Here is a 23239-nt window from a genome sequence, read left to right as displayed (position 1 = left end):
TATAACTAATGAACAACTGGAATATGGCTAACATATCTGAAGAAGTAAGTTTTAAATCACATTGTATTTTATACAATTTAAGTTAAATAGACCCAAGTGGCTAGTAGCTACTATTGAGTAGCACACCTCTATACCATACGCATTAGTGACCTAACGCTACCATTAAAAATACCACAAACTGGCTGCCTTGAAACAATAGAAATTTATTGTCTCACAGTCGTGGAGGCCAGATGTCTGAAATCAAGATGTTGACAAGGGTGTGCCCCCCAATATCTGTAGGGGAGAATTCTTTCTTGCCTCTTTTAGTGTATGGTATTGGCCAGCAATCTTTGGCATTCCTTGGCTTGTTGAGGCATCACTTCACTCTCTGCCTCCATCATGACATTGCCAGTCTCCATGTCTCTGTGTCCAAAATTCCCTTTTTGCAGAAGCAGTTAATAGCAGTCAGCTACTATTAACTAACTGTTCATTGAATGCCTAAGATTGTCCATTATTGCTCTATCAACCCTTGGCTTGTCCTGGAGCTGGAATAGAACAAAGGCAATGCCAAACACACTTTTGTGTTCCCACGTGCAGTAATGATTGAAGTAGACAACCAACTAAAGTAGATTTCATTAACACCAAATGCTGAATTTATCTTCATGGGAAGAAAATGACATATTTATAGAGTTATCTAGTACCGTCTCATTAAAATTGGCTTTCATGATTATTCAGATTTGACTCTCCTCGAGTAACAACAAAAATAAAAGATTCTCAAAGGCATTAATGCTAGCAAATTATAGAAATACCTTTATGTGAACAAGTGGATAGAAACAGACAAATGGAAGACAATATTGAGAGTTACATCTTCCGATACTAGACCCAATATTTGTAATTGACTTTCAGCAAAGAAGCATCATCGGTTATATTACATTCACAGTTTATTTCTGATGTTATTGCTTTATGGTTTGCTTGATGCTAATGTATAGATTTGTTTCAATATATAGTTGTGTAAGAGCTATCTACAAATGAAAGGTTTCGAGAAAGGATAGCGAGAAATTAGGAAAATTCCTCAGCGAGCAGCACAAGGAAACTGAGACAGATACTGAACACAGTGGCTACACAATATACAGCCAGATGCAGATGGTCACCAGGGTGGAAGGCCTGAGTGCCTGGCAGAGGAAAAACTGAGAAAACAAAAACCTCACCCTCAGGGTAACCTTTCTCCTCTGACCTCTCCTCTCTGGAAATAACATCTTGGGGATAACATCTAGGCCTCAGCTGTGTTTCAGCTCCAGGCCCAGAAAAGCAGCAAAACCAAGTGGGCAGCACCAGGAAAAACCACAATGACTAATGGCCGCCCCTCGCCCTGGCACTGACCAATCAATGGAGACCGTGACCCTAAAAGGATATGGCTGATGAATATTCTACCCAAACCCTCCCCTGAGACCTCCCCTAAGAGTCCTGCCTGCAAGAAAGAGATAAAAGTCTTACGACAAAGGACCCATGGGTGTGTGTTCTCCCTCTGGGGAGTAGCCAGCCCCATTTTCCTTTCCTTTCTTCTCCCCCCACCCCTCGACTTCTTTTTTCACATGCATGTGTCTCCTAAACTCTAAAGCAATGGGCATTTGGCAGATTGTCCCAAGTTAATCCCCAGAACCTGTCACCAAAGCCCCCTTTTCTCTGACTCCCCAGTGAACTAAGGCAGCCCAGCCTAAGCTGCCCTACTGCTTCCTCTAGGCTAAGTCTTCCTTGTTTCATGGTCTTCAGCTTTAATAAATGTAACCTCATAGCCACCTGGACTGGTGTTGTGAAATCTTTCCTACATGAGGCCAAGAACCCACACACTGTAGCTGACTCTAAGCAGACCCAGTCAGGGCCAGACCCCTGTCTGGTAACAATTAAATCACTGGTTTTGTTTCTGCATTATTTAAGCTACTTTATAATAAAAATTACACTCATGATAATTTTTTTCTTAAATGGGGGTATGTCATATATGTTTCAGAGAAACAGTCAGTTCTATAACTTTCAGACTTGAGATGACCTGTCTTGTGGAAGTGTAACAGGGTGCAGCCAAGAGGGGGGCCCCCACAAAAGATTTGGAATGGGGTCCAGAACTCAAGGTGTCCAGGAAATATTAGAAAGACATATAGAATGTCCATACCACCACCACCACCACCACGGGCATGAGTTGGGGGAAAGGACACATGGAGCAGGAACATGCAGAGCTATTTTGTATGCAACAGCTTTGCAGCTAACCTCTGGCATGTGCATTTAACATATCAATAACTTTTAACTGGTTGCATAGATATGTTAAATAGTTATGGTCAGGCTCTGAGCCAGGGGGATGGAAAGTGACTTCCATCCAAGTTGTAACTGGGGGCAGGTGCCCCAGGTGACAGTGCCTGTGTGAGAGCTTGGACAAGATTGGCTCCGTGCCATGGGGCCACTCCTGCCCAGACTCACTTTGGCAGCCCAGTAAAGCTGGAAGAATAGAGAAGTGCTGGCAAGTGTAGCCAATTGTAGGAGGAGTTGGAATGGGGCTGGAGCGGAGGACTGGCACAAAGATGGAAACCCAGACTTGGCAAACAGTAAGAGAGAGCCATACGCAACTTTGGCAGGAGAGAGGATCGCCAGGCTGTGGCAGTGCAGGGGAAGAGAGCCACGTGCTTCTGGTGGAATACAGACTCCCACAGCCATGTGAGTGTGGGGGCCACTTTCCTTGCAAGTCCCCCCGTGTGCCACGGATGAGAGTGAATATGACTGAGACACGATGTGATCTGCTTAGGGAGAAGTGGCCATTTTTCCTGAGGAAAAAGGCCATGAGCAGTGGCCAGTTTCTCAGGGGGAAAAAGGCCTCAAGCCCCCTCCTCCAAGGCCTTTTATTGGGTTGTAATGCACAGGAATACAGTGCGGCAAGGATCAAACAGTAGATAACATTTCAAACAAATCCGAGGGCTTCAGAGTCTGTCAGGAACAGAGTTTTAGGGTTTCCTGCTCGAACCCTTAACATATGGATGAAAGCACTCTTAGCAGAGCAGATTTCACAGGTTTATCAGGAAGTCTTTGTGATGTCAGATTTTCCTCCAGGACACGCTCTAGCAAGGCAAGTTGTTGCACCCCTCCCCAACAGGTATTCAGGCTTAAGGGGATTAGAGCCAGGAAGTGCTTCTCCCAGAGAACATGGGGACTCGGGCTCTGTCAAAGCTGGGGGGTGAGAGTCTATTGTTCTTTGTTGCAGTCCCCTGAGTCCTTCTATGAAGGCCTCCAAAGAGATAGAGTCTGGCTTAGGTTGCCCCCCACTGTGAGGGGTCTTACCCATCATTGACTTCCAACCAAGCTTTGGGGGCAGGAAGAGGAAACTGAGGCAGCATTTGCTACCAGAGACAGGCTTTATCTACTGCGGCTCACATTCCAAAGGTTGTGCCTCACCCTTAGCCACAAGGGGTCGAGATACAATTCCTAGAACCGGGTAGAGCAGTCTACAACATTTGAGGAGAGGGACCTCTGTGCAGCTTTGGTAGAAGAGGACCACGTGGCTTTGAGGTGCTTCCTTTGGCTGCTTGGCCTGGGAAGCAGGAGAGACTTTGCCTGGAAGAGGGTGAAAGAACTCTTGCCAATAGGCCATGAGAAGGAGCCACATGGCTTTGGATTAAGTAGAGATCCTTCCTGGATGGTGACACAGCTGACAGTGCCAGTGGCCTGAAACACAGATATTTATTTGCTTCTTTCCAGAGTTACGGTACCCCAAATAATGGCAAGGGGATAAGGAAGCACTGTGGGCATCTATGGGTATCCAAAAAGGACTTTGATATTTTAATGAAGATGTTAGGTCACTACTTTAAGTCTGCATAACTTTAAATAAACATTTCTTTTCCTTTTCATAAATTTCTGGCATTGAGAGATGTCTTTCCTAAGGCGGCAGACATAACGAAACTAGCAGGGGTTCCTTTCGATAAAAAGTGTATAGGGACCCCCCCCTTGGTCCCTTGTTCCGTTACAGAAGAGCTTGATCCCTCAAGCTGTGGCTTTATCTAAATAAAATTTTTAAACAAAACATTGAATGGGTTTCAGATGGATATTCATCTGCTTGTCTGGTGTTCACTTAACACTATCGAATGCTCTTCTTAACACCACTGCATTTCTTACTCTCCTTATGAAACTGGAAGGAAATTGGAAAAATGGAGAGTAAAAGAATGAAAAATACAACTGACTGTGTAAGTTTAAAATAGAGCATATTCCTGTTTCAGCTAATTATAAAGTGCTTAGGAAACCAGAACTTTGTAATTCAAATATAAGATTTTTCATATTTGAAGGAAATGAGTGTAAGTCCAAGTTTTACATATCAACTGCTATGAGGATAGGAGTGATAGAGGAGGTATGAAGAAAGCCCACATTGCTCAGAAACCATAGGATATGTTTTTCCTACATCTGATGCTGCTTTTTAGAGTCTCATCATCTCTTTCATCTTTTCTTTTTCCCCCATAGGGACTTTTCTCTGCCATTGGTCTTCTACTCAGCCTGGTCCTCCTTGGTTCCCTCTGTGGAATTTACTCACCTAGACACAGAACCAAACACTGGGGCCCCCACCGTGATCAGTTACTGTTTGATAAATAAATGACCCTCCTATGAGATCAGTCCTTGTTGGCATCTATATGAATTTAGAATAAATTTAGGTAAAGTTTAAAATAACTTTCTCTTTTTGTGTTCATCTCTCTCTGCATTTTTACTGATCAATTTAAATGAGGGTACAAGATTTTCACACAAAGGTCAAGCAGGTAAATTTAAAATGGAGTATGTAAATGTGTAAACTGACTCTTTAATTTGCTTCCCATTAAAAATTGTCTTCAAATTAGAGAGGAAGACTTAGTTATGATTTATTAGGGATAAAAAATTATCCCATAAACCACATTAATCAGTGATGTTAGCCTTGCTGTGTGTTTTCTCTATTGTATATGAGACTGACCTTTCCTCCTTCCTTCCCATGCTTCCAGTGAACCAGATATAACTTAAGTACCAGGAGGAACTTCTATTAAGAAGCTCTTAATATGCTTTACTTCCAAATTAATTGATAAGAGTAGATATTAAGTTATTAAATACACTTTTTTTGTAACTACAAGGAAATAGTTAACTCCATCCTTCATAAACAAATTCTATCCATATGGATAAACACCTGGGATGATGATGGAGAGCAGAGGAAACATTTCAGGCAAAAGCAGGGACTGAGAAAATCAAGTAGGAGTAGCTGTAAGATCAGATTAGAATAGGGGTCAGGTTCTGAAAAGATGTGTATTCTATGCCAACACTGGATTTATCTTGTGGTTACTGGGTGTTCACTGAAGCCAGAGAGTAAGCCATCATAAGCAGATATGGATTTTAGAAAGATTATTCTGATTAGCAGGGGGGGAAAGTAAATGAGAAACTGGACAGTTGTGATAGTTCAAGTAAGGAATGCTGAGGCTGAGAGTCTGAGTAAAACTGTGGCAAACAGGATAGGAGAGCATTATTCAGAAAGTAGGTGCTGGTGACTTACTGGATATTGCAAACCGGGGATAGGAGGGGCTCAAGCTCCAAGTATGTGACATGACACACTTCCTCATCCTTTTCCTTTTTCTCTCTTTCTCTGCTTCTTTGTTTCTTTATGTGTTTGTCTAACATTTTTTACTTAAAATGTATGAGTACCAATACTGATAGACTTGCAACATGTAAAAACTTCTCAGGATTTTACTGTATTCTATATAAATATTAGCTAGCTAGCATAACTTGTTTTCTTGTATTTAATTTTAATAAATATACACTTTGCCAGATGCTGGCTTGCCCCCTCTTTTTTTTATTATTATATTTTATTAATTATTCTGTTACAATGTTCTGATGTCCTGATTTTTCCTCTTTGACCCCCTCCACCCAGCACTCCCCACTCCCTCAGACAATCCCCACACTATTGTTCATGTCCATGGGTCATGCATGTAAGTTCTTTGGCTACTCCATTTCCTAAATGGTACTTTACATTCCCATGGCTATTCCGTCACTGCCTATTTGTACATCTTGGTCCCCTCACCTCTTCACCCATTCTCCCCCTTCCCTCTCCCATCTGGCAGCCATCCGGTAACTAATTTCTCTTGCTGCTTTTAAAAATCTCTCTTTATCTTTAACTTTTGGCCTTTTATTTGGGTTGTGTCTTGGAGTGGATCTATTTGCATCCATCATAATTGGGACTCTGTGCTTCCTGGACTTGCATGTCTGTTTCCTTCACCAAATTAGGAAACTTTTCTTTCACTATTTTTTTAGATAAATTTCTGATCTCTTACTCTTTCTCTTCTTCTTCTGGCACCCCTATGATGCAAATGTGGTACATCTTGAAGTTGTCCCAGAGGCTGCTTATACTATCCTATTTTTGGATTCTTATTTCTTCTTGTTCTGCATGGTTGTTTTTTGCTTCCTTATGTTCTAAATCATTGATTTGATTCTCAGCTTCATCCACTCTATTGATGTTTCCCTGTAAATTGTTTTTTATTTCAATGAGTGTATCCTTCATTTCTGACTAGGTCTTTTTTTATGTTGCTGAGGTCCTCACTAAGTTCCTTCAGCACCATTTTAACAGTGATTTGAATTCTGCATCTAATAGATTGCTTATCTTCATGTTATTTAGGTCTTTTTCTGGAGTATGACCTGTTCTTTCATTTGGTCCATGTATCTTTGCCTCATCTTCCTTTGTCTCTTTGTTTTGGCAACCTCCGTATGTTTGTTTCTATATATTAGATAGAGCTGCTTTGACTCCATGTCTCGGTAGTGTGGCCTAATGTAGTAGTTGTCCTGTAGGGTCCGGTGGCACAGCCTCCCCTATCACCCAAGCTGGGTACTCAAGATGTGCCCTTCATGTGGGCTGTGTAGATCCTCCTCTTGTAGTTGGCTTTGGTTACTGCTGGCTGATCAATGGGAGGGATTTACCCAGGGCACTCAGCTGCAAGGACTGGCTGTGATCATTGACCACTAACCTCCACCATCTGTGGAGGATCAGCTATGTGGGGCCATGGTGGCAGTGCTCTATGTGGTCTGTAGCTGTCCACTGTGTGTGCTGGCCCTGGGGTTTCCTAGATGGTGCAGGCCAAGGTCATCCCCCACCTGTGTTTTGCCTGGGGCACCCTGCCCAATCCCTAAAGCAATCTGAGCTGATCCTTACTTGTGCTAGGTTTGGAGATTCCCAGGTGAAGCCAAGCTGTGAATCTAATCTTGCTGCTGCTAGACTCACTAAAGCCAGCTATTTTTTGTTTGATAGGATTCAGGACCAGCCTTTCTTATGGAAAAGCAGCTTGGGTGGGGCTATAAATTGAAACTCTGTGGAACTCCAAAGCAGATCAAACAGTTTTGGCCAGGGTTATGGAGTCTCAGATAGGACACAAGCTTGCTGGCTCTGTGGCTCAATGGGGGTGGGGGGGGGGAAGTTAACAAAGAGACAATGGCCTCTGCCACCCTTGATTCCAGACATTTCAGTGTCTCCCTGTATACTACCAGTGCCTTTCAAGCTGCTACCCTGGTGCTGGAACTCAGAGAGAGTGAGTCTGAGTGACTTCATGCATGGGTTCTTTAAGAGAAACTGCTTAGGGCTCCAGCAGTTTTTTCTACTGACTCAATCCCTGCTGTTTTTTGTAGCCAGAAGTTGTGGGGACTTATCTTCCTGGCACTTGAATCCTGGGCCGGGGGCCTGATGTGGGTCTTGGACTCCGTGCTCCCAAGATATCCCTTCTGAATTTTTATCATCGTTGTTGTAGTACCAGTCTGTTCTGCATCTGCAGCCCTCCAACCAGTCTGGATGGAATGCGGTTTCTTTAATTCCATAGTTGTCAAACTTCCATTCAACTCAATTTTATAGTTGCCAGATTTCCATTCAACTCAGTTTCTGACATTTCTGAGTGATGGATGTTCTATATTTTAATTGCAATTTTGATGTGGTTGTACAGAGAGGTGAACCATGTCTGCTTATGCTGCCATTTTGACCAGAAGTCCATTGCTTCCTCTTTTAAAGGGATATGTATATATAAATATATACTTATTTACATATAAATATATATTTATGCACACATATAAATATGAATATATATTATATATACATATTCATAAATATATGTATATATATAGTATATGTGTGTGATATTTAAAGATGAAAGGTCTTTAATGTAGGAGAAGAAAAAATGTTTTTTCTCTCCCTTATAGGTTCTTGGCTGTGACTCCTACCCAAAAATAAAAAGACAGATAAACAGGAGAAAAACAAATAGAAGTTCAATAACACATATACCTCCAGTATATATGGTAGATACTGATAGGTAGCAGAGTTTGCTAACCTAAAACATGCTTTTTGGGATATTGACTATTTTAAGCTGGTTATTTTTAAGAAAGGAAAAACTCAGAAAAATTCTTTAAACTTCCCCTTAACTGCATTTAGATAAAGGACCTGTTCCAGGATGGAAGCATCATCATAGGTAACTGTAGTTTAATACAAATTAGGTACGACAGACAGGGAACAAGCAAGACACATTTGTTCAGAGTCCTCTCTGTGTTGCATTGTTAAAAATGGCCAGAAAACATTTACCAAGCATTTGCTTTTCCATCTCTTTGTGAAATGCCTTTTTTCTCCTTTGAAGTCACAAACTACATAACCCGCCTGCCTGAACTCCAGAATGGCATATAAGCCTCAACTGCCCAATGTGTCTTTGGGTCTCATATTCTTATGGTACTCCCACGTGTACATCCATAGTAAATTTAATTACTTTTTTCCATTAATCTACCTCATGCTAATTTGATTATTCTACAGCCAGAAGAATGTAGAAAGGTAGGAGGAAAAAATATTTTATACCCCAACAATACCAAGGAAAACTGAGTAATCCTGAAGTGGTCCAAGCCATCACCTTAAATATCAACTGCTGCTAAAGACAAAAGATTTGGGAGGCTGGGAAAGGAGGCCAGTTATGGGAGGTTACCAGGAAAAGCACAGCAAACAAGGATAAGTTTATTGTGCATATTGAAAGCCTTGCCTTTTCCAAAGCTTAGAGTTTCTAGAGATTTAGAGTCATCCTCTTTCTGGTATAGAGAGGGAGACACCCTTGCAAATGAATATTTTCTTTATAAATGTAAATGTCTCTTACAAAAGGGTAACTTCTCAGCTTTCAGAGCTTCTGCTGTGTCTGCTGTTTCTTAAAAATAACTAGCTCAAAATGAACAATATGCCAAAGAGGCATAATTTGTGGTGGTATTTTTTGCTCTGCTTAACGACAACTTTAGAAGGTAGTGGTTCAGGGTGAGGAGAAGATGGAAGCCCCCAGGTTTCTGTGAATGGAACCTAGGTAACCTTGGGTCACTCGAGATCACAAACCTGTTCACTAGAACACGGAACTTTCCTTAGCCCACCCTTTGGAAAGTGTAGGTGTCCAAGGATATTTTAATTAACACAATAATCTTAATATTTTCACATCAATTGAGGGCACAGTGTAACTATTGGCAATTCCAAATTCAGTGACTTGAAAAGTAATCTAAACACAATGGCAGGTCTGGGCAATTTCTAGAGGTTCCCTGGAGGATATAACAGAATTTTAGTATTGGTTCTGGCAAGTTCCAGGGCTTGAGGTCAGAAAATAAGGGCTAGTGGCATTTTGAAAAAATACCCAGTCTGTTTGTTCCCACCCCCTATTACCCTCCTGTCTCAGGCTGCTGCAGGACAGTTTCAGAGCATATATTTTTAGCAAGAGAAGTAAGATACCCTCCTAATTGCAGCTTCCAGGAAAGCTCTGTGACTCTGTTAAGGACACTTTTCAAGAAGGGCACAAATGTGCTAGATGAAGCCCCAAGTTTAATGGCTGAGCATATTCAGTGGATTCTTATTTTTGTCCTCCAGGGAGTATACAGATGATCTGAGCCTGTTATAGACTATAAGACTGTTACAAACAGATGCATACTACAATTTACTGACCTTCATGGAGTTCTAACAGGAAGAGTTTGGTACCCAACCTATTTTCATGTTGTCCAGACAAAAAGTGAGAAATCCATTTAGTCATGGGCTATAGAAGTGTAAGTAAGAGAGGATTTACTAGCAAAATATCGCCTGCTGGATTTATGGTTGTATATAACCCTTTTCTTTCTCTAATTCTCTCTCTTATCTGTTATCTCAGAGTTAAAAGACATCATTCATATTAACACAAAAGCACCATCACAGAAAAATGACAGTATGTGATGATAATATTATCAAATATTTGATAAATATAAATGAAATACATAAGTATATATTGATAACTTTCTTGTATTAGCCCAAGGGATTCTTTTGATTACTTTGCAGAGTATATTAAGTAATTTATACAGCTGAACTCTTAATGCATTTTATAACAGTCAGGCATATCTTAAAGTAATTTGCTTAAAATTTTCAAACAGAAATTTGCAACTCTTTCATCTTTTGAAATGTCTTTGCTTTCTTCTGGGATGTATTTATTAGTCAATGACCCCTACGAAATGGTTATATTAGCATGTTTATAGCTGCATATTTTAAACATATGCCCTGTTATAAATTTGACAAGATATGGTTTAACTTTAGAAATATTAATTATGAATAAAATAGACTTGCTTATTTTTATCAATCGAATATCAGTGAAGTCTAAGAGCAAGATATTTTAATACTTTGGTTGAACATTTGAATAAGTTAGTTAAATTTATTTTTGGTAACATTTCATTTTTGAAATGGGTACAACCATTTATATGTCATAAAATTTAAAAAACTACAAAAGAAAATGAGAAAGCAAAAAATCTAAATCACATAGAAATATTTATTATATTCAGCATTACATTGAAATATGATTTTAATGCTTACATATTTTCTTTAAGAGTTCATGTTTAGAACTGAGGAAATTGTGCTTTAGTTAAAAGCAACTAATTGAGATTCTCAGGGTTAGTTGATTTTTATATATTAATCATTACATATTTTGATATTCATATGTCATTCATAGGTCTTACTAGTTTGTCAACATGGTAGATTCAGTCATCATGAATAAATATTCACTCCATCTTTCCACTCCATCTTTTCACCCACGCATGGGTAGACTGAACTTTCTTGTCCCTTGACTTTGTGTTTGGCCATATGACTTGCTTTAATCCATGGGACATTAGGAGGATGCCATAACCAAAGGCTAAAAAGTACTTGTAAAATTGAGTTTTGTTAAAAAGAAAACCATAGGCCCAAAATGTATCACTTATGCTAAAAGCCCAGAATACCAAACCTAGATTTAATATTTCATCTAATTCCAGTTTGAACTCTCCCAGAAACATAATCTTAACCATCCAGTCCAGCATTTTCTGGTCAAGCGCTGGTAAAGTACTCTGTCACAAGAGCCTTCTCAATACCCTTTAGGAAGAGGCAGTTTTCATGATGGAGTGCTTGCAGTTCTCATGATGGAGTGCTTGCAGTTCCCTTCTCTGTGAAAGAAGATGTTCTGATCTAAAAATAATTCTGTCTTTTCTTTTGCTAATACTCTCCTGCCATTCTTGCTATAAAAACCTTCCATTTTGTACAACCCCTGTTACCTGCACAAATCAAAGCCCAATCAAATGCAAACAGGAGTTTGCAGCCAAAAAAGTTAAGGGTTTGTTATTTGAGAAAATAGGGCTAGTTGGGGTGGCTATTGATGCAGGCTGTGAAAGAATTCACAAAGAGGAACATGCAGAGAGCCAAGTTTTATTCACTTTACAAGAGAGGAAAGGGGCTAGATGCAGAGAAACGCACCAGTGACAAAAGTTTGGGACTTAGCGCTTTTATGGTCTTATAACGGGTGGAAGTGGAGTGCTGTAGTCTGGCTGCCAGGCTGTTAGGGGCTTTGCAACACAGGAGGTTTTGGTTGGTTTTGCATAAGCTGCAGTTGGCTCTAATGTTACCTTTTACCTGTGGCTGTGGGCAGCATTTTTTTTTACCTTGTGTTTGCTTTCCAGTATTTTTCAGTATTGGGAACATTAGCTCAGAAGAGTAAAATGGCAGTCATGCTTAATAAGGTCATGGGCCTGCTTGGCAAATGGAGCCATGATAGCAATTGGTGCTGGCTTTTTCCTGTCGGTGTCAAGTCTGGAGTCCCAGATAAAACAGTTAGTGTCCAAAGACCTGGCTTCTCAGTGGCTTCTAGGAGATGTACTACATAGGGGAAAAATCATTAATCACGATGGTTAAAAAAGCTGGAGTCATGGGCTCCATGACTTCATGAGTTTGCTGATTGGCTGTGCGGAAGAAGAGGCCCCATATTAACCTGACAGGCTCAGGGGAGGACTGTGAGGCAGCCTCACAGACTCAGTGACCTAAAGTGACCACAAAGGGTGCTCTGAAATTAAAACTTATTAACTAAAAGTAATTCATGGCAGGAAGTCATGTCCTAGGTTTGCATTTTTCCCTAACAAAGGTCAGCCTTTACCCGAACTAAACCTGTCTGTTGTCTTTTTGCATCTATGATAACATACTTTTGCAATGTCAAGGTAACTTCCATCCCATCCCCACCCCAAGTCTCTTGGGCACAACCACTGCACCAGAGCTGAGACCACAAATCTCCTCATTGTTATTATGTTAATTTTTGACTGTTAACTATCCTTTAACCACCTATGTAAAAGAAGTGTGTGTTTACCATTTTACCTTTTATCCAATCCCAAAGTTTTTCCCACTTTGCTTTCTCCTGCCTCCCTAATCTATCGCCAACAGATTTCATGTAACTTCCTTCTGTCACCTCCTATGATTGTAATGTATAAAATAAGATGCTAAACTGCCATTCTCCAGACCATTTCTCAATCCATTCAGTTTTTGCTTCCCGGCACTTGAGACTTTTGCACATTTGTAAATTCTCCTATTCTTTAGAGTAAACATCTATGTTCCAGTACAACATCAATTCCTCCATTTGTGCACTGTATCCAATCACTGCAAGCTCAAGGATTGTGCTCCTACAGTAACTCGATTACCTCCTGTATCATCAAGTTTTCTCTCTTGGTTAGTTTAGTCAGCTGACAAATATAATAGAAACAGTTTTAAAATGCAGTAAAACCTCTTCCAACTGTCCTCTGCTCTTCCTCAGAGCAAAAATTCAAGGAAAAGATTCCATACTTGCAGTCTCTACTTTCTCACTGTTCATTCTCTCACGAAGGCATTCCAACTAGATTTTATCTCAGGCTCTCATGGGAATTGGTCTTCAGGTTTCCAAATGGGTGACCAACAGATCTCGTCTTCCCTGACTTCCCCACACAGGCTTGGCACCAGCTCCAGCGCTACATTCATCCCCTTCCTCATCTGTGCAGCTTCGCAACAGCCTGTCCTTGACTCCACTAGAACATCCTGTACATCTCCCTCTCCAATATGTCCTCAAAAAACTTCAGGGGTTTTTTTTTTAATACAAAAGATACCCCTACTCAAGCACAACTGATAGAAACCGCATGGACATACTTTGTTTATGCTGATGTTATGAAATTTATCCCATTTCATGATGACTGATACATATACTGTGTATATATCATATTAGTATGTAAACACTTATATATGAATATATTCATATATATATTTGTTTCTATAGCAGATTGAGACATTCCCCAAAATGAGAACTACATCATGACTTTTACATCTTAGAGCTTTGCAGAATTTTAAGGGGATTCCCTAACACAATGAAATGAAAGTTATGCAATGCAAGCGATTGACATGAGTTCTTCATGGGAGAAATTTCTGATCTGTAAATTCAACTTGTCTATGGAAAGTCACATTCCACCTTTGGATATTTTACTTGTTATTGTCGTGATGTGGCTGGTGAAAGTGAGGTCCTTGTGGTGTTGTGAGGAAAGAATTCCAGAAGACCCACAAAGGAGGAGATCTGGTGATAAGATTTATTGGTGGCACCAGACACAAAATCAAAGGAATTCCACCGAGTTTGCAGTGTCCTATCTCGGTCCTACCATGAAAAAGTTCGATCTCACCTTCAGCAGGCCCAGAAATAAGGCCAGTGTCCAGACGTTTCGTGCCATGCCAGTCCATCCTTTTGCACCACCCAGCCAGCTTATCTTGTTTTACAGGCTGCACCTCAGCTGGGGCCCACAGTCAGAGCTCACAGGCCTCCAGGACCACAGGTGGCTGCTGGTCCCACATGGCTGCTGTGGAGAGAGAATGCAGAAATGAACAGGGTAGGTACCCCTTCCCTGGTGAGAGAAAAAAGGCTTTTTCTCTGTTAAGCTGATTATATTATCTCACACTGGGAAAGGACCTGGTACACTTTTCAAACTAATCAATCAACTTCCCAAGCTTTTGTGGGCTTCTGATAGGCCCACCCCCCCCCCCAAACAATTCACCCCACGGATCCTCCAAGGTTGTGTCTCTTATCCGATCTTGTCTCTTCTCCAGGCTGGACTGGTCGCCAGTGGTCGCCATTTTGGCTCCTATTGTACTTCTCCTTACCTCCCCCTTTATTGTTCTGTCCCTCCCCTCAGTGATCTGGGGACCTGTAACTTCCTAGGGAAACAACCAGATTTATGCTCCCTAGTTGATTATGCTTAATAATACCTGATTTCCTTTGTTCTCTTCCTTTATTAATATCTGGTTCTCTATGCTAACAACATTATCCTCACAGTAAGTGTATATCATTCTCTCTGGTTTCATATAAACCGTGGTTGCTCCTCTGAACACAAGTGCAATGAAACAAAGATATTTAAACAAGCCTTTGTAAAAGATTAACAAAAAATTCACAAAGTAACTTAAAACTCTTCAATCCGAGATTCAAGGTGTTACTTCCTCTCAGTCTTCATGGCCTTGTGTCCACAGGAAGGGGCTGACTGTGGCTAGTCCTAAGAGAAAAAGATGAAGTGTGGAGACAGAAATTCCTCCCTCCAACCTAAGACCAGCCTTCCTAGTCCCATTTTCCTGCCTAAACCTTTGTCTCTTCTTCAGGATTGACACTAAGATCATTCACCGGCTTCAAAGGAGACTCCACCCCTTGAGCACAGTATGTGATCTTGAGTACATTATGTCTTCAGCAGGGTGTCCAGGTCAGAGCAGAAGCAGGCTAGGATAGGGCCCAATTCTGGGATGAAATCTGCACTCTGCCAAATACCAGCTAAATGCTTTTGGGGAGGTTACTCAACTTCTCTGTGCTTCTATGCCCTACTTTATGATATGGGGATACTAGGACGAACCTCATGGGCTCAGTGCAGGGATGAAGTGAGATAATAGATGTCAAACACTGTCAACAATGTATGGGACATAGCAAGGGCTCATAATGTAAACCAGCAGTAATGCATCGTTTGCCTACCACCCATACAAAAGACACACAGGTAATCGAGAACAACGTGTTCTTGCAAGAACACTGACTATGGAAGGCCTAAGCAGAATATATTCAAGCCAAAGAGGAAAATGAAACTAGAGCATGGCAGAACTTTGACCGCTGGGCAAAACAGTCCCCTCACGGGGCTGCATATGCTCATTTACGAATGATGATTTCCAGTTGCTGTTACAGAACAAGAGGTCCGGGGGGGGGGGCAATATTTGGCCCACCCAGGGATGCCAAAAACTGCTAGAGAACAGGGGCCCCTCCCAAGGACAGAATACTAATATCTACTGGGCTCTTCTGTCTGCCGCCAATTGGAAAGACATCTCTCAATGCCAGAGATTTGTGAAAAGGAAACTAAATGTTTATTTAATGCTATTCAGGCCTAATGCCTCCACTAAAATATCAAAGTCCTTTGAGGTATACACCTACACCCACACAGCGCTCCCTTCTCCCACTGTCCCAACTCCGGGTACTGTAAGTCAGGAAAAGAGCACATGTCTATGTTTCAGGCCACTGGTATCGTCAGCTGTGTCAGGCAGGATTACTAGTTAATCCAAAGTACTGTGGTACCCTCTCATGGTCCACTGGTGAGAGTGCTTTGTACCTGTTACAACCCATCTTTGCGAGCAAAGAAGGGTCGGAGACTGCTGGGTAGTCAGAGGTGTTTTATTGGCCAAAGTTTCAAAGTTTTACCTGCGCAGGGGCGAACTCTCGGGGTGCCTCCGGAGACACACAAATGCCAGAATGGCTGCAAATGAGAGTCGCGCCTGGCTTACAGACTACTGGGTATTTATATTTTCTAGCAAGCAAGCAAAGGCACACAGAAGCAGAGGTGGCGGTTAGCTATTGGCTTATTTAAAAACGGCGAGGGTCCCTGATTGGTGGGTGCTGCTGCTGGCGGGCACTTTCTGGCGGGCCGGGTTAGTTACCTTATTTGGCTAGAATTTTAAACCCAATTGTTCCCTGATGTTTGTTCATTACCCTGTTCCAGGAACTGCAGATTTGGGTTGGGTAATGCCCTAGTTGTAATTTTCCTAGCTGGGTATAACACTCCCCCCTTTTCTGTGGGGAGGTGGTCAAACCATTGACTCATCTTCTTGGGGTAAGATGGTGTAGGGTTGGGATAGGACCATTAGCTTGACAGCATCTATTCTGTCTTTGATGAATGCAAACACTTTGTTTAATATTATGGGTCCTATTGTTAAAATTAATATTACTGTTAGTAAAGGCCCTAGCAAGGGGAGTAAGAGAGGGAGGAAACCATGTAGGCTTTGGTACACATACCCATTTGGGCTGGCTGACTCCTGTGGAGGTTCTAGAATAGGCTAGGTAAGCTACAGTGGCTCCACAATCCGTGGTCCAAAAAGGGCTGCGTGGAGGTCCTTGGGGCTAGCTTGGAATCCTCCATGGGGCAGAGTTACTACAAGCAGGAAAAGTCTTACTGTTTGAGAAATTTCAGTCTTAGCAGTTGTTCGGGATCTTTGCTGATCCGCCATGTTCCTTGGTGGTCCTCCGGGGGCTGGGCTGGCTTCGTGTGTGATAGGTGAATCTAGTAGGGCTTCTCTGCTACTCGTACTGCAGAGAGGGTGCTGAGCAGGACCTGGAAGGGGCCAATCCACCTCGGCTCTAGGCTTCCCCGGCGATGGTTAAGGACCCAGATCCATTGTCCCGGTTCAGGTGGAGCTGGCCATCGGGTTGTCTCAGCTGGAGGCTGGTGGCGTAGGACTCGTATCTCCGTCGCACCTGTTGCAAAGCCTGGAGGGACTTAAGGAAGTTATGATTTGTGCTGGCTATTTCTTCACTGGAAAGTTTGGGGATAATGGGGACAGGTTGTCCAAACATTATCTCATCCTTTTTACTTGGCCTGAGCTCTGAGGCCTATATTGCAACCAATCACTCACAGGCATAGGCAGGTCATAGGCATACACTCTATGGAAACAGAGAATACACAGGTTAATTCACACAACAATCCTTGAAGCAGTCTCTGCGCTTCTGAGACTGTCTTTTGGGAAGACATTCCATTGCAAGATCCTTTCCACCGGTAAATTGTACATCTTCGGTAACATCACAAATCTGGTTTCAACTTTCAAATGAAAACAAACTTTCAAGACAATTAGCTGCGCCATTCTGATGTCCAATACTGAGCATTGTGATTTTCCTTGAATTATAATTTTTCTCCTTAAGATCACCCTCATTGTTATTTACAGAGACTACTTTGGGTCCCGCTTTTGATTTTGACTGTTCGTTTGCATAAACACACCAAGAGCAGCCTGGATCACTGATGATCCCTAAGTCTACTTTGCTGGAACTGACACAGGGAACCTTCAGACTGACTTCTCAGTCCGCCCCTCAGGGCACAAACGCAGAGCCACACACCTGCCATCTGGCTTTGCCGGTACCAGTTGTTTCACTCAAGTCCTTGAGCCTCTATTGTGCCTACAGGTTCCTTTTTAGCATCTTTCAGGAAAGCAACCTTCGTTCCTTCCCTAGAAATACTGGCACGAACCGCACAATCAACTAAAGTACCAGGCTTTTCTTGTGGGCTTTCGCTAGCTTCACAGGTCAATCTCAGTTCCTCAGGGCTTTCTGGTAACGACCAGAACTCATACATGCCTCCTTCAGGCGTGACATTCCAGCCAAAGTCTTGGTTAACAAAACCACTATTAAAGACTGGTCTTATTGGTTTTATGCAAAGAAACCTTGTCATCACTCATTCCTTTAGAATGCCAAATTCTGAAGGGTTCAGGTAGGGAGAAAAATACAAAGCATAATGGAAAATCTTTTTCCCTTCTGATATCCACTAAGATTGCATTTCCATGCTTTATACCTTCCATTACTAACTTCACATAATTCCTTTCCAAAACTTTTGCAAACTTCTACAACCTTTTACACACCCTCTTCTATTTTCACAGCTTCTCACAGCCCTTCAGCAACATTCAAAAAACTTCTACAACCTTTTATACACTTCTTCATTTTCATTCTACTTATCTAGATTTAACTATCATTCTCTTTTAATCTTGATCCTTTTCCCACACTGGGAAGGACTATACTTAAACTCAGTAGTTAAACTCAGTATGTGGCAGCCAAAAGTCCTTAGCACTACAGGTACTTTCCACTAAAAGTCCCTAGATTCGCAGGGACATTTTGCACCTTTCTGAAGCTTAGACCTTGCAAATACCCTATAAATCAGATGGTCACTCTTGGACCTCAGTTCATGACCTCCAAAACCAGAGCCATTACTATCAGAACCAGTTACACAGAGAACCTGACTGCTGCAGTGCCCACACAGCAGCAGTATACAGCCCATAAATCAGAAGAGAAGCCTTATCCAGTTCCAAGATGGCGGCGCCCATGCACGTGGAGTCATCCAACATGGCGGCACCCATGCAAGAGGGGTTGTCCAAGATGGCGATGCCCATGCATGCTCTGTCCTCCATGGTGGGGCACTCATGTGGCTCATCCATTTTACCCAAAATAGCAGTACCCTAACTCTGGTTCTGCCAATCTGCAAAGGTCTTAGGAATCTAGTTTCGGGAAACCCAAAAGCCCCCCCAAGGCCCCTTTTACCTGTGGGTGTAGAGGCACTACCTTGCACTAATGGGTTCACTGGTGCCTTACAGTGGCATGCTGCTTTGTCTGGCTGAAGTATATAGCAGACCTAATTAATTCTTCCTGGGCAGCAAAGATTGAACAGTAGATAACATTTCAAAGAGGTGAAAGCACTCCTAGCAGAGCAGACCTCACAGGCTTATCAGCAAGTCTTTGTGACTCTAGATTTTTCCCAAGACACACTGGAGGGAGGCCCAAAGGGGTCTCACCCACCACTGACTTCCGACCAAGCTCTGGGAGCAGGGAGAGGAACTGGAGGAGGCGCCTGCCGCCAGGGACAAGCCCCGTCTCCTGCTGCCGGCATTCTAGAGGTACGATTCCTGAAATCAGAGCGGTCAGCAATATCTTTCTATTCTTATTTATAAAATTAACTCAAAACAGGCCTGTGAAATCTGCTATGTGTTATTCTCAAATGCAATTACAAGGAACAACTTCTGTATATATATCATAGAGTACAAACAGGAATTAAAATAAGGCATTCCCCGGTTGTTATAACTCAAACTCTTAAATTCAGTCAGTTGAAAAAGTGATATAAACACATGGGATTGACAAAAGTAACAGGTCTGGTTACATTTCAATTTTGGGAAGAATTATGCATCATATCTGAACTCAGGGCAAGACAGTTGAGCATGAAGAAGCTGAAAAAAAACAACAAAAACTCCTGCTTGGTCAAGTGTTAAATATCCTGCAGCATTAATTTAGTCCCTTTAAGTTGGTAGAAAAAGTCTCTCTTAGGTGACCACTCCAGGGGTGTTGGTTGGAATTCCACACAGCTTGGAGAAATCTGGATCAGGAGAATTTACTAGAAAATTAGCTTTAATGCTACCAGCCCCGCCCACTGGATGACATTCTACCTGTTGCTAGGAAACAGCCAGCCGGGCGTCACTGCTCTGGTCAGTTTTCTAAATCTCTTTGGTAGTAGCCCGGGAGCTGCCCTCCGCCCACCCTGTCCCCGGGGCTGGGGGTGGGAGAACAGTCGCCGGGAGGGACGGCCCTGCCCCTGGGTGCCGATCAGGGGAAAGGGGAGGGGGTGCCGCAGCCCCAACTCTGTGTGCGCGCTTTTCCAATCAGCGAGCGAGGGTCCCAGCATTGCCGACTGGGAGAGCCCTGGGGACAGAATTCTCATCGTGTCAACACACCGGCGTGGCCTCCCTGATGCTTTGTTTCAATCAAACAGTCAGATTCCTCGGCGCGGGCGCCGGAGGACCCAGCTGGCACACGCACGGGCTCCGGCCTCCGGTGGCGGGAAAGGGTGGCTGCCAGGCGGGGGTGTCGGCGGCCAGCAGGGGGGCGGAGGCCGGGCTGGGGAGAGGAGGCAAACCCCGCCCGCCCCTACCGGAGAGGCCAGTAGTCAGCCCAGCACGAGCACGGCGCTCCAACGTTGGGCCCAGTACGCAGCAAGGCAGAGACAAGGGCCGGGGGATGGGGCGAAGCCCGCCTGGGCCTGGCATGCTGCCATCGGTGGTGGAGAGGCCCGCTGCAGCTGAGGCAATCCTGGGACGTGCCGGGCTCGCTCGCGGCCGGCGCTGGTCGGTTGGTCGGCTGGACCCCTCTTTGATGCCTGTAAAACTTTTGCCTATTGGGTGGGGGTGTGGAGGGCTGGTCCAGCGCCATTTCATTGCATGGCTCATGCCGTCCTGCAGCGCAATCCCTCCGCCTGTAAGACCTTTGGAAGCTCAGAAACTAGTCATAGTTTTAAAAATCACAAACTAGACATAGAAACACACAGACACTGACACAGCCATAACAAAGACTGCACAGACACTGACGCCGGCACAGACACAGTTTCTCCTCTCACACAGGCAAACCGCGGTTCTCACGCATCCAAACCAAAAGTGACCTAGTCACTACTCCCGAGGGCGTCCCCTCCTTTGGGAGCCCCTGGGTGGACTGCCGGCAACGTCTTGCCTACCACCTCAGAGTCAAACAGTCTAGACTTCCAAAACCAAATGCAGAAGAGGTTCCTCGTTATTTACGTTTGCTCAAGCAGTTTACCCAGTCTCCGAACTTAGATCTTACATCTTGCTGGGGCCTCCAAATGTTACATCCCGTCCTTGCGAGCAAGAAGGGTCGGAGACTGCTGGGTAGTCAGAGGTGTTTTATTGGCCAAAGTTTCAAAGTTTTACCTGCGCAGGGGCGAACTCTCGGGGTGCCTCTGGAGACACACGAGTGCCAAAATGGCTGCAAATGAGAGTCGCGCCTGGCTTACAGACTACTGGGTATTTATATTTTCTAGCAAGCAAGCAAAGGCATAACAGAAGCAGAGGTGGCGGTTAGCTATTGGCTTATTTAAAAACGGCGAGGGTCCCTGATTGGTGGGTGCTGCTGCTGGAGGGCACTTTCTGGCGGGCCGGGTTAGTTACCTTATTTGGCTAGAATTTTAAACCCAATTGTTCCCTGATGTTTGTTCATTACCCTGTTCCAGGAACTGCAGATTTGGGTTGGGTAATGCCCTAGTTGTAATTTTCCTAGCTGGGTATAACATACCCAATTCCAGTCAAAGTCTCTCCTGCTTCCCAGGCCACGCAGCCAAAGGGGCACCCCAAAGCCGCGTGGGCCTCTTCTACCAAAGCTGCAGGGGTTCGCACTCCACCAAAAGCATGTGGCTTTCTTTTTCACCTGGCTGCAGGAATCTCCATTCTGGCAAAGCTGCGTGGTTTTCCCTTTCACCTGGGAAAGAGGGGGTCCGCACCCTGCTAAAACCATGTGGCTCCCTCTTTCACCTGGCCAAGAAGGGTCCTCACTGTGCTGAAACCGTATGCCTCTCCCCTACATGACTGCAGGGGTCCTCACTCTGCCCCAAACCGCGTGGCCCTCTCCTCACCTGGGCAGTTATCCCCTCATGTCCCAGAGCCAATCTTTTCCAAGCTCTCACATAGGCGCTCCCTCTCAGGAGCACAGCCCCTAGTTACATCCTGGCTAGAAGCCTCTCCCCTCTCCCTGGCTCAAAACTTGGCCACAGCTATTTAACATATCTATGAAACCAGTTAAAGGTTATAGATATGTTAAATAATCATTCCAGAGGTTAGCTGCAAAACTGTTGCTATGCAAAACAGCTCTCAATGGCCCTGGCTCTATTTGTCTCTTCCCCCGGGGAAGGGGGGTGGGTAAGGACATCTTATATGTCTCTCCAATATTCCTATACACTTTGTATTCGGGACACTATTCTAAATCTTTTTTGGACCCCCCCCCCTTCTTGGCTGCACCCTGTATCATTGCCTCATACCAAGTATCCTTACCTCATCCCCATTAAGAAGTCAAAGCCATTGACCTTCTCTCCTTTACCAGGATCTTTTTAAAAATATATATATTTATTTATTTTTAGAGAGAGGGGAGGGAAGGAGAAAGAGTAGGAGAGAAACATCAATGTTTGGTTGCCTCTCATGTGTCCCCCACCAGGGACCTGGCCTGCAACCCAGGCATGTGCCCTGACTGGGAATCAAACCAACAACCCTTTGCTTCACAGGCCCGTGCTCAATCCACTGAGCTATGCCAGCCAGGGATACCAGGATCTTTTGAAGTACAAATTTTACTCAAATCTTTAGTGGAGCTTCAGGGCCTCAGTAATTCATCTGCTCCTTTCTTATGCCACAGTGTTTCTGATCAAACAGAATTTGAGGAGAAGATAGAATCCTTTCTGTCAAACAGTAAACAAAGAACCTCTCATAATAGCCCAGTGTCTCGCACGGCCTGGGAGCTCAGGTGTCCAGGAGGCTCCAGATCTGCAAAAAGGCACTGAACTGTCCTGAATATAGAAAAAGGACAGTACAGTGAAGGGACAAGTTTGGCTGTTAAATATACCTTTGCCTTGAAAAGTCATGATTATACTGATTGTTAAAATTTGTTAATGCTCTAATAGTATAACCTGGTAGAGGGATCAGCAAATTATTTATCAAAGGCTAGAAATAAATATTTTAGGCTTTTGGGGCCATACCATCGCTGCTTCAACTACTCGACTCTGCCAGAGCAGGAGAAGGCAGGCATAGGCAATAACAAACCATAAGGTGTGGCTGTGTTCCAAATATATGTTATTTACAAAAGCAGGTGGTAAGCTGGATTTAGTCCAAGGTCCATAATTTGCCAAAAACTGATTTAGTATGTTTCTCAAACTTGAATCATGTTCACGCCACTTTTATAGTTTTTGTCTAAATCTAAGCATGTCCATAATCATGTTGATTACAAATGATTACGGTTTATTCATTTTGTAAAATTTTGTTTCCTTTTACTTTTTAATTGAAATTATTGAGGTAACATTAGTAAATAAAATTATATAGGTTTCAGGCATACAGTTCTGTAGTAAATCACCCATATGTACTATTGTGTTCACCACCCCAGGTCAAATC

General features: G+C 43.3%; 1 long non-coding RNA gene across 2 annotated transcripts in view; it reads right to left on the bottom strand.

The window, feature by feature from the left end:
* The window catches only part of LOC128628111 (uncharacterized), a 32598-nt gene extending 16554 nt beyond the window's left edge, over positions 1 to 16044 (bottom strand). For both annotated transcript variants that reach the window (XR_008392442.1, XR_008392443.1), the window contains exons 1-2: positions 15981 to 16044; positions 13945 to 14118 (exon numbers count right to left, since the gene is read on the bottom strand). This is a non-coding gene — a long non-coding RNA (uncharacterized LOC128628111). The remainder of the gene's footprint in view (positions 1 to 13944; positions 14119 to 15980) is intronic.
* Between the last annotated feature and the right edge of the window lie 7195 nt (positions 16045 to 23239).

This window comes from Artibeus jamaicensis, unplaced genomic scaffold, assembly GCF_021234435.1.
Source record: "Artibeus jamaicensis isolate MK-2021 breed Jamaican fruit bat unplaced genomic scaffold, CSHL_Jam_final contig_540, whole genome shotgun sequence".
In the NCBI taxonomy this organism is placed as follows: Eukaryota; Metazoa; Chordata; class Mammalia; order Chiroptera; family Phyllostomidae; genus Artibeus; species Artibeus jamaicensis.
The sequence above is the reverse complement of the archived record's forward strand: the minus strand, read 5'-3'. Positions and strand labels throughout refer to the sequence as shown.